Below are 11,905 nucleotides of genomic sequence, written 5' to 3'. Positions count from 1 at the left end.
CAGTCGAGGAATGAGGGTATGCAATTTTCTACCATTGAGATTTTTGCATAGGCTGAGCAGTAAGGGAGAGAGCTAGGGCTGTTACAGGGCTTACCCTTTTGTTCCTTAGTTTTGGATCAAGTCAGTCGGATCTTCATTTGTGTCTTCTTAGTTTTCTGTAACACCATCCGTGACACCACCACTGGAACAGGCCACTGTCATATATTTAGGCCCCGGCACCCAGACAGAGGAGAGAGGTCCCATTGCAGAGAATCAGGCTTCATGTCACCCACCACTGGAACAGGCCACTGTCAGATATTTAGGCCCCGGCACCCAGACAGAGGAGAGAGGTCCCATAACAGAGAATCAGGCTTCATGTCATAGCAGAGAATAAGGCTTCACGTCACCCACCACTAGAACAGGCCACTGTCAGATATTTAGGCCCCGGCACCCAGACAGAGGAGAGAGGTCCCATAGCAGAGAATCAGGCTTCATGTCACCCACCACTGGAACAGGCCACTGTCAGATATTTAGACCCCGGCACCCAGACAGAGGAGAGAGGTCCCATTGCAGAGAATCAGGCTTCATGTCATAGCAGAGAATCAGGCGTCACGTCACCCACCACTGGAACAGGCCACTGTCAGATATTTAGGCCCCGGCACCCAGACAGAGGATAGAGGTCCCATAGCAGAGAATCAGGCTTCATGTCATAGCAGAGATTCAGGCTTCATGTCACCCACCACTGGAACAGGCCATTGTCAGATATTTAGGCCCCGGCACCCAGACAGAGGAGAGGTTCATTCAACTTTGGGTTGCCCCGCAATATAATGGTAAAATAAATAAAAAAGGATTTAATGAAGTGCCCTGGAGTACAAGAATATATTATTAAGGGGAGGTAGTTATAAATGTCTAATCTGCACAAGGGATGGACAGGTCCTGTGGGATCCATGCCTGGTTAATCTTTATGAACGTCAGCTTGTCCACATTGGCTGTCGATAGGCGGCTGCGTTTGTCTGTAATCATGCCCCCTGCCGTGCTGAATACACGTTCAGACAAAACGCTGGCCGCCGGGCAGGCCAGCACCTCCAAGGCATAAAAGGCTAGCTCTGGCCACGTGGACAATTTGGAGACCCAGAAGTTGAATGGGGCTCAACCATCAGTCAGTACGTGGATGGGTGTGACATGTACTGTTCCACAATGTTAGTGAAATGCTGCCTCCTGCTAACACGTTCCGTATCAGGTGGTGGTGCAGTTAGCTGTGGCGTGGTGACAAAACTTTTCCACATCTCTGCCATGCTAACCCTGCCCTCAGAGGAGCTGGCCGTGACACAGCTGCGTTGGCGACCTCTTGCTCCTCCTCTGCCTTCGCCTTGGGCTTCCACTTGTTCCCCTGTGACATTTGGGAATGCTCTCAGTAGCGCGTCAACCAACGTGCGCTTGTACTCGCGCATCTTCCTATCACGCTCCAGTGCAGGAAGTAAGGTGGGCACATTGTCTTTGTACCGGGGATCCAGCAGGGTGGCAACCCAGCCGTTTCGCACACGTTAAAATGTGGGCAACTCTGCTGTCGTTGCGCAGGCACTGCAGCATGTAGTCGCTCATGAGTGCCAGGCTGCCCAGAGGTAAGGACAAGCTGTCCTCTGTGGGAGGCGTATCGTCATCATCCACTGTTTCCCCCCAGCCACGCACCAGTAATGGGCCCGAGCTGCGTTGGGTGCCACCCCGCTGTGAACATGCTTCATCCTTATCCTCCTCCACCTCCTCCTCATCCTCGTCCTCCTCGTCCTCCAGTAGTGGGCCCTGTCTGGCCACATTTGTACCTGGCCTCTGCTGTTGCAAAAAAACTCCCTCTGAGTCACTTCTAAGAGACTGGCCTGAAAGTGCTAAAAATGACCCCTCTTCCTCTTCCTCCTCCTCCTGGGCCACCTCCTCTTCCATCATCGCCCTAAGTGTTTTCTCAAGGAGACATAAAAGTGGTGTTGTAGCGCTGATAACGGCATCATCGCCACTTGCCATGTTGGTGAAGTACTTGAAACAGCGCAACAGGGCACACAGGTCTCGCATGGAGGCCCAGTCATTGGTGGTGAAGTGGTGCTGTTCCGCAGTGTGACTGACCCGTGCGTGCTGCAGCTGAAACTCCACTATGGCCTGCTGCTGCTTGCACAGTCTGTCCAGCATGTGCAAGGTGGAGTTCCACCTGGTGGGCACGTCGCATATGAGGCGGTGAGCGGGAAGGTCGAAGTTACGCTGTAGCGCAGACAGGCGAGCAGCGGCAGGATGTGAACGCCGGAAGCGCGAACAGACGGCCCGCACTTTATGCAGCAGCTCTGACATGTCGGGGTAGTTGTGAATGAACTTCTGCACCGCCAAATTCAGCACATGCGCCAGGCAAGGGATGTGCGTCAAACCGGCTAGTCCCAGAGCTGCAACGAGATTTCACCCATTATCGCACATCACCAGGCCGGGCTTGAGGCTCACTGGCAGCAACCACTCGTCGGTCTGTTGTTCAATACCCCGCCACAACTCCTGCGCGGTGTGGGGCCTGTCCCCCAAACATATGAGATTCAGAATGGCCTGCTGACGTTTACCCCGGGCTGTGCTGAAGGTGGTGGTGAAGGTGTGTGGCTGACTGGATGAGCAGGTGGAAGAAGAGGAGGAGGAAGCCGAGTAGGAGGAGGTGGCTACAGGAGGCAAAGAATGTTGCCCTGCTATCCTTGGCGGCGGAAGGACGTGTGCCAAACAGCTCTCCGCCTAGGGCCCAGCCGCCACTACATTTACCCAGTGTGCAGTTAGGAAGATATAGCGTCTCTGGCCGTGCTTACTGGTCCACGTATCTGTGGGTATGTGGACCTTGTCACAGATGGCGTTGCGCAGTGCACACTTGATTTTATCGGATACTTGGTTGTGCAGGGAAGGCACGGCTCTCTTGGAGAAGTAGTGGTGGCTGGGAACAACATACTGTGGGACAGCAAGCGACATGAGCTGTTTGAAGCTGTCTGTGTCCACCAGCCTAAATGACAGCATTTCATAGGCCAGTAGTTTAGAAATGCTGGCATTCAGGGCCAGGGATCGAGGGTGGCTAGGTGGGAATTTACGCTTTCTCTCAAATGTTTGTGAGATGAGAGCTGAACGCTGCCGTGTGACATGGTGGAGATGCTTGGTGATGGAGGTGGTGGTGTTGGTGGTACATCCTCTGTTTGCTGGGCGGCAGGTGCCAACGTTCCTCCAGAGGCGGAGGAAGAGGCCGAGGTAGCAGGGGGAGCCTGAGTGAGTTCCTTGTTTTTAAGGTGTTTACTCCACTGCAGTTCATGCTTTGCATTCAGCTGCCTGGTCATGCAGGTTGTGTTAAGGTTCAGAATGTTAATGCCTCGCTTCAGGCTCTGATGGCACAGCGTGCAAACCACTCGGGTCTTGTCGTCAGCACATTGTTTGAAGAACTGCCACGCCAGGGAACTCCTTGAAGCTGCCTTTGGGGTGCTCGGTCCCAGATGGCGGTGGCCAGTTGCAGCGGGTGTTCTGCTTTTGCCCACTGCTCCCTCTTTTGCTACGCTGTTGGCTCGGTCTCACCACTGCCTCTTCCTCCGAACTGTGAAAGTCAGTGGCACGACCTTCATTCCATGTGGGGTCTAGGACCTCATCGTCCCCTGCATTGTCTTCCACCCAGTCTTCCTCCCTGACCTTCTGTTCAGTCTGCACACTGCAGAAAGACGCAGCAGTTGGCACCTGTGTTTCATCATCAGAGACGTGCTGAGGTGGTATTTCCATGTCATCATCATCAGGAAACATAAGTGGTTGTGCGTCAGTGCATTCTATGTCTTCCACCGCTGGGGAAGGGCTATGTGGATGCCCTTGGGAAACCCTGCCAGCAGAGTCTTCAAAAAGCATAAGAGACTGCTGCATAAGTTGAGGCTCAGACAGTTTCCCTGTCATGCATGGGGGTGATGTGACAGACTGATGGGCTTGGTTTTCTGGCGCCATCTGTGCGCTTTCTGCAGAAGACTGGGTGGGAGATAATGTGAACGTGCTGGATCCACTGTCGGCCACCCAATTGACTAATGCCTGTACCTGCTCAGGCCTTACTATCCTTAGAACGGCATTGGGCCCCACTAAATATCGCTGTAAATTCTGGCGTCTACTGGTACCTGAGGTAGTTGGTACACTAGGACGTGTGGCTGTGGCAGAACGGCCACGTCCTCTCCCTGCACCAGAGGGTCCACTAACACCACCACGACCATGTCCACGTCCTCGTCCCTTACTAGATGTTTTCCTCATTGTTACCGTTCACCACAATAAGAAAAAAAATATTTGGCCCAATGTATTGAATTCAAATTCAGGTCTTTTTTACAGGCACCTAACACTATCTGGCTATCTATTTAGGTACCGTATTACACTAATACAGGCACAGCAGTAACCACAGATTTAGCTGAATATCAATTGTAGGCCTAGTATTTAGGCGCTGGATGACAGGTATACGTTTACAGACAGAATTAGACTTGGAAATGCACGGTAGCGTGTGAAGTTATTGTGGATGACCCTATCAGCACCTTCAATCTAATATACCCTTTTATGGATAGATTTAAACTTGGCCTGATACAGCAGAAACCCCTGATTTAGGGAATTGCTTATTTGGGAATTGAATTTTAACCCAGAACTAAATATATCCTTTGCCAGACAGCAGACAGTATTATAATTGGCTAGCCACAGCTGAAACACCAGATTTAAGGTACTGCTATTTTGGCAATTGTATTTCACCCCTCAATAAAATAGCAAGCACAGCCAAGCACCTGATGTAGGATATAGAAAAAATAAAAACCACACTATTGATGGTTAAATGTACTTGGTGGCAGCTTGTGCTGGCGCACCACAAGACACAAAATGGCCGCGGATCACCCCAGAAAAAAGTGACAGAAGAACGCTCTCTGGGCAGCCTAAAAACAATGAGCAATTAAATAGCAGAAGTTGAATGATTCACAGCTGTAGATCGATCACTTCATTAAGTGTTTTTGAAGACTAAATCACTGCCTAATCTCGCCCTAACAGCAGCAGCTGCAACCTCTCCCTACACTGATCAGAGCAGAGTGACGGGCGGCGCTACGTGACTCCAGCTTAAATAGAGGCTGGGTCACATGCTGCACTGGCCAATCACAGCCATGCCAATAGGAGGCATGGCTGTGATGGCCTCTTGGGGCAAGTAGTATGACGCTTGTTGATTGGCTGCTTTGCAGCCTTTCAAAAAGCGCCAAACAACGAACCCAAACCCGGACTTTTACGAAAATATTCGGGTTCGGGTCCGTGTCACGAACACCCCAAAATTCGGTACGAACCTGAACTATACAGTCCGGGTTCGCTCATCCCTACTAGTGATATGTATTATATTTTGTACTCATTCTGTTAACTTTTAACTGCAGCTTGTTGCCTGTGTATTTGGGCAAGAACATAAAATAAACACCTATTTAGAAAAAAAAAAAAATTGACTTTCTATGAAGTATACCCTTATTTTGTGGTATCATCTAGATTTTAATCAATTCCTACTGATGGTAGAGTTTTATTGCAATTTTATTCTATTAACACTGTTATAAAGCTCCTTTGAGGTATTACTATTTCAAAGGGTTTGAGTGGCTTCTTTTATCTTAATTAAAAACAAATACGGTACATGGTGGAATTTAGTATCGACCAAGTTACAAGCAGAAAGCTGCAGCTATGAATTCCTGCATAAATGTCTCCTGGCTCTGGCAGGGATACTAAATCACATTTTGGATCATAAATAATTATTTCACTTGGGTGGATTTATGTTTCTAGCTGGCATAAGCGCTGTATATTTTATGTCACTGTTAGTACTGAATTTATACATGGTGCAGCCTTACTTTTCGCTACTTGTAGTATTTAAAGTGTACCTATCAGTATAGTCATCATCTGACATGTCATAGAAATATATCAGAAGTTAGCATCAGTAAGTACATGGGTGCTAAGGCCTCCACTGTTTGGTAGAAATGAAGGGGATGTACAGTATAAGAAGATAGTATAATAAAATAGCACATTATATGAAATATTTTTATTTTTTTTGTATGTGGCCGATCATAAAAAATATATCTTGAAATGCTGTTTTTATGTTGGTCACTAGAGAACACACAGTAGTTTCCCACTTTCTTGGTTCACTTGTCAGCTTTGCAGCATAGAATGGGACATGAGGAGCAAAGCTATATGATACCATTAGAGGATGGGGTAGTTAATGGGAGCGGAATTGTACTGCTGGAGGCAAAGATACGCAGGATAGAAACATGATACACACAGTGAAAGGGGCTTTGGGCAGTGCAAAAAAAGTAAAAAAAGAAAAATCTGAACTGTCACTGAGCACTAACAGTTCAGCAGAGAATTTCCATCTCCACCGCTTCCAGTTAATGCTGGGTCAGAAGTGTGATGTGCCATCTACACTACGTGCAGAATTATTAGGCAAATGAGTATTTTGACCACATCATCCTCTTTATGCATGTTGTCTTACTCCAAGCTGTATAGGCTCGAAAGCCTACTACCAATTAAGCATATTAGGTGATGTGCATGTCTGTAATGAGAAGGGGTGTGGTCTAATGACATCAACACCCTATATCAGGTGTGCATAATTATTAGGCAACTTCCTTTCCTTTGGCAAAATGGGTCAAAAGAAGGACTTGACAGGCTCAGAAAAGTCAAAAATAGTGAGATATCTTGCAGAGGGATGCAGCACTCTTAAAATTGCAAAGCTTCTGAAGCGTGATCATCGAACAATCAAGCGTTTCATTCAAAATAGTCAACAGGGTCGCAAGAAGCGTGTGGAAAAACCAAGGCGCAAAATAACTGCCCATGAACTGAGAAAAGTCAAGCGTGCAGCTGCCAAGATGCCACTTGCCACCAGTTTGGCCATATTTCAGAGCTGCAACATCACTGGAGTGCCCAAAAGCACAAGGTGTGCAATACTCAGAGACATGGCCAAGGTAAGAAAGGCTGAAAGACGACCACCACTGAACAAGACACACAAGCTAAAAAGTCAATACTGGGCCAAGAAATATCTCAAGACTGATTTTTCTAAGGTTTTATGGACTGATGAAATGAGAGTGAGTCTTGATGGGCCAGATGGCTGGATTGGTAAAGGGCAGAGAGCTCCAGTCCGACTCAGACGCCAGCAAGGTGGAGGTGGAGTACTGGTTTGGGCTGGTATCATCAAAGATGAGCTTGTGGGGCCTTTTTGGGTTGAGGATGGAGTCAAGCTCAACTCCCAGTCCTACTGCCAGTTTCTGGAAGACACCTTCTTCAAGCAGTGGTACAGGAAGAAGTCTGCAAGGTAAGAAAAACATGATTTTTATGCAGGACAATGCTCCATCACACGCGTCCAAGTACTCCACAACGTGGCTGGCAAGAAAGGGTATAAAAGAAGAAAATCTAATGACATGGCCTCCTTGTTCACCTGATCTGAACCCCATTGAGAACCTGTGGTCCATCATCAAATGTGAGATTTACAAGGAGGAAAAACAGTACACCTCTCTGAACAGTGTCTGGGAGGCTGTGGTTGCTGCTGCACGCAATGTTGATGGTGAACAGATCAAAACACTGACAGAATCCATGGATGGCAGGCTTTTGAGTGTCCTTGCAAAGAAAGGTGGCTATATTGGTCACTGATTTGTTTTTGTTTTGTTTTTGAATGTCAGAAATGTATATTTGAGAATGTTGAGATGTTATATTGGTTTCACTGGTAAAAATAAATAATTGAAATGGGTATATATTTGTTTTTTGTTAAGTTGCCTAATAATTATGTACAGTAATAGTCACCTGCACACACAGATATCCCCCTAAAATAGCTAAAACTAAAAACAAACTAAAAACTACTTCCAAAAATATTCAGCTTTGATATTAATGAGTTTTTTGGGTTCATTGAGAACATGGTTGTTGTTCAATAATAAAATTAATCCTCAAAAATACAACTTGCCTAATAATTCTGCACTCCCTGTACATGCGCCTAACAACTGCCTGCCAGTTAGTGGCCTTAGTGATGACCTGTGCTGGCATGTAACCGCTACCCTTCACAGGTCAATGCTGAGGCCTCTGATTGGCTGGCAGCTGTGACGAGCATATAGACAGCATGTCAAACTTCCAAGCCAGCAGGTGCCAGAAGCTTTGGCAAAGGAAGCTCTGCGCTAGTCCCGGAAAGCTAGTCTCAGAGCGCTAATTACATAATAGTCTTTAAAGGCTATATACACCTTTGGGGGGATTTTTTTTATTATTGCATTTTACTTATTTTGAGCTGAAATCATTTTTTCAATTGGTTTTTATTAACAATATGGAATATTTTTTTTCTGTACAGAGCTGACATGCTCTACTAACTGCCTGTGGATTTTTTTCTTCCCCGTCATCTAAGGAGCAGATGGGCTCCTTATCTCTGCTCCCTGACCTCCTAAACACTCATGCAAACTCAATTCTTATCTTACTGAAAAGAATGTGGCTTAAAGAGGACCTTTCACCTTGAAAAACATTGTGAACAAAGTATGCTGCCATGTAGAGCGGCGCCCGGGGATCTCACTGCACTTATTATTATCCCCGGGCGCCGCTCCGTTCTCCCGTTATGCCAAGAGTTTTTTTTCTCCCAGGCTGTGAGCTGTGCGCTGCGATTGGCCAGCGATGCAGCCTAGGAGAAGGAGACGCCCACAGGACAAGGGCAGACACCGCCTACTATAACTTAGAGAGTGAACATACCGGAGGACATAACGGGAGAGCGGAGCGGCGCTCGGGGATAATAGTAAGTGCAGTGAGATCCCCGGGCGCCGCACTCCATGGCAGCATACTTCGTTCACAATGTCTTTCAAGGTGAAAGGTCCTCTTTAAATACGTGTTTATGACCTCTTAGTAATTTAGAGATAAGCATTGGTGTACATAGAGAAATAAGGGCCCAGTAGCAAGGCTCAAATCAGCCCCCCCCCCTCACAGGACAGAAGGGTTTCTGCCTAAACCCTTTTCAATGACCCTTGGGCCATTTTTCAACTGCCTCGTTTGCTAGAAGTTGTTCCTTTAGAGGGAAGAGTCCTGACCAAGTTTTCACCTCCAGTAGAAGAAGAGATAATCCCACCTACGATTGGGCCCCCTCTTGCCCTGGGCCCCATAGCAGTCACACGGTCTGCCACTACGGTAGTTACGCCCCTGGAGATAAGGGTATTAGATGACTGGCACAAAGTGAAAGTGAAAGCACCAGTCACACAGCTAGAAAAACTGTTAAACCCTTTGTGACAGAATGGCTCAATATTTTTAATAAAGGCCAATTGAAAATATGATTTTTAGCCAAAAATAAGTTAAATGCAATCATAAAAAATAGCCTTTAAGGCTCTATATACAGCTCCCTTGTTGATCTCTAAGAAAGGAAGCTGTATTCCATCACTTCCTAGAGACAAATAGCTTAATGACATTTCTATGACAATAAGCTCCTATTATTTAGACCACAGAAAAAGGAAGAGACAAATGGAGACAAGCTTGAAAGTGGCTGCACTGAGCAGCTGAAAAGTTGCTGTCTGATATTGGGTGAATAAAACAGCTATTTTGCCCTGGAGCGCTGCCTTCTTAGTTTTTCTGTGGACTGATGAGAGCTTGGATCTGATCTCCCTGGAGGCGCGCACCCGAATTTTCTATTTATTTCAGTTGTCTCTTTTTATTTTTTCAGACCGGTCAAGCGTGCACACACCATTGTCTAAGACCTCATGCACACGACTGTTGTGTGCATCCGTGGCCGTTGTGCCGTTTTCCGTTTTTTTTCGCAGACCCATTGACTTTCAATGGGTCCGTGGAAAAATCGGAAAATGCACCGTTTGGCAGCCGCATCCGTGATCCGTGTTTCCTGGCCGTTAAAAAAATAGGACCTGTCCTATTTTTTTCACGGCCAGCGGTTCACGGACCCATTCAAGTCAATGGGTCCGTGAAAAAACACGGATGCACACAAGATTGTCATCCGTGTCCGTGATCCGTGTCCGTGATCATTTCAATGGCAAACTTGACTTAGATTTTTTTTTCATTTTTCATGTCCGTGGATCCTCCAAAAATCAAGGAAGACCCACGGACGAAAAAACGGTCACGGATCACGGACCTACGGACCCCGTTTTTGCGGACCTTAAAAAAAAACGGTCGTGTGCATGAGGCCTAAACCAGTGATATCCAAACTGTGGCTTTCCAGCTTTTGCAAAACTACAATTCCCATCATGTCCTGATAGGCTCAGACTGCTAGGGCATGTTGGGTGTAATAGTTTTGCAACAGCTGGAGAACAATAGGTTGGAGAACATTGGTCTATACAGACCATACATTTTTCCCCACTACTGATTTACAGCTAATTAAAGAAACTCTAATTACATACCTAAGACATTCCCTTTAAGAGGTTGTGCTTGTTGCCATAGACTTGGTTGTACTCAGATATGACAATTCTGTTAGTTAATGGGAGGAATAGTTCTGCATGAACTCTGATAGACCCAATAGTAAGTCACAGATGTGAACAGGGCCTTAGAGGTCAGAAGTGAAAAGGTTTCTGTGAAGTTAGAAAAAAAAAATGTTGTAAGAGCCATCTGCAGTGTACCAGTAGCCCATGACATTAGTGGTTCAGTGGTATATTTGCACCGTAAAATGTACATAGGGATAACTATTGCTCTATAGCAGGTATGCTCAACCTGCGGCCCTCCAGCTGTTGCAAGACTACAACTCCCAGCATGCCCAAACAGCCTACCGAAGCGCATTGTGGGAGTTGTAGTTTTACAGCAGCTGGAGGGCCGCAGGTTGAGCATGCCTGCTCTATAGTAATGGTAGTAGGTGGGGCTGCTCCACTCATCCCCTCTAGGGGGGTTGCTGTTCAGTTCTAGTGTCGAGCGAAATCGAGCTTTGGATCCAAGATCCGAAGTTGATTCATTCAAAACTTCGTTTGAATGCTGTACAGAAATTTATCTCCATACAGCATTCAAATGTTTGGGCTCCAGCCAGAGAAATTCGTTATCACCAAAATCCTGTGGGACTTCAGTGAATAACTTGGATCCGATCGGCTTTGGTACCATGGTACAAGCCGGTACCAAAACCGACTTCGGATGCAAGTTTTAAAATGGCTTTTAAGCTTAAAAATCAATGGCCAAAGTCTCGCAAGACTTCAGTGATAACGAATTTCACCTCACCACAGCCTATACCAGTGGTGGTGAACCTATGACACTTAGTGCAGGGCGCACTATGAACAGCATAGACAGTGCATTGTACATACAGTATGTAGGCAGGCTAATTTAGCTAAATGATAACGTACATGGAAGATATACTATACTGGACTGTAGTATTCAGGTTAAATTGCCGTGTTGGCACTTTGCGATAAATACCGTATTTTTTGCCCTATAAGACGCACCAAGGTTTTTGGGGAGGAAAATAAGAAAAAAATTTTTTTTAACCAAAAGGTGTGCTTTTGGGGGTTGGGAACTAATGGTGGTCTGTGGATAGCACTATTACTGGGATCTGTGGATGGCACTATTATCGGGGATCTGTGAAGGACACTGTTATGGGGGGGGATCTGTGAATGACACTGTTATGGGGGATCTGGGGATGGCACTGTTATGGGGGATCTGGGGATGACGCACTGTTATGGGGAATCTGTGGATGACACACTGTTATGGGGGGATCTGTGGATGACGCACTGTTATGGGGGGATCTGTGGATGATGCACTGTTATGGGGGAATCTGTGACGGACACTGTTATGGGGGGGATCTGTGAAGGATACTGTTACAAGGGGAGATCTGTGGATGGCACTGTTATGGGGGATCTGTGGATGGCACTGTTATGGGAGATCTGTGGATGGCACTGTTATGGGGGATCTGTGGATGGCACTGTTATGGGGATCTGTGGATTGCACTGTTATGGGGGATCTGTGGATGGCACTGTTATGGGGGATCTGTGGA

This window comes from Bufo gargarizans, chromosome 5 (genome assembly GCF_014858855.1).
Source record: "Bufo gargarizans isolate SCDJY-AF-19 chromosome 5, ASM1485885v1, whole genome shotgun sequence".
NCBI lineage: Eukaryota > Metazoa > Chordata > Amphibia > Anura > Bufonidae > Bufo > Bufo gargarizans.
Note: the sequence above shows the minus strand (reverse complement) of the source record.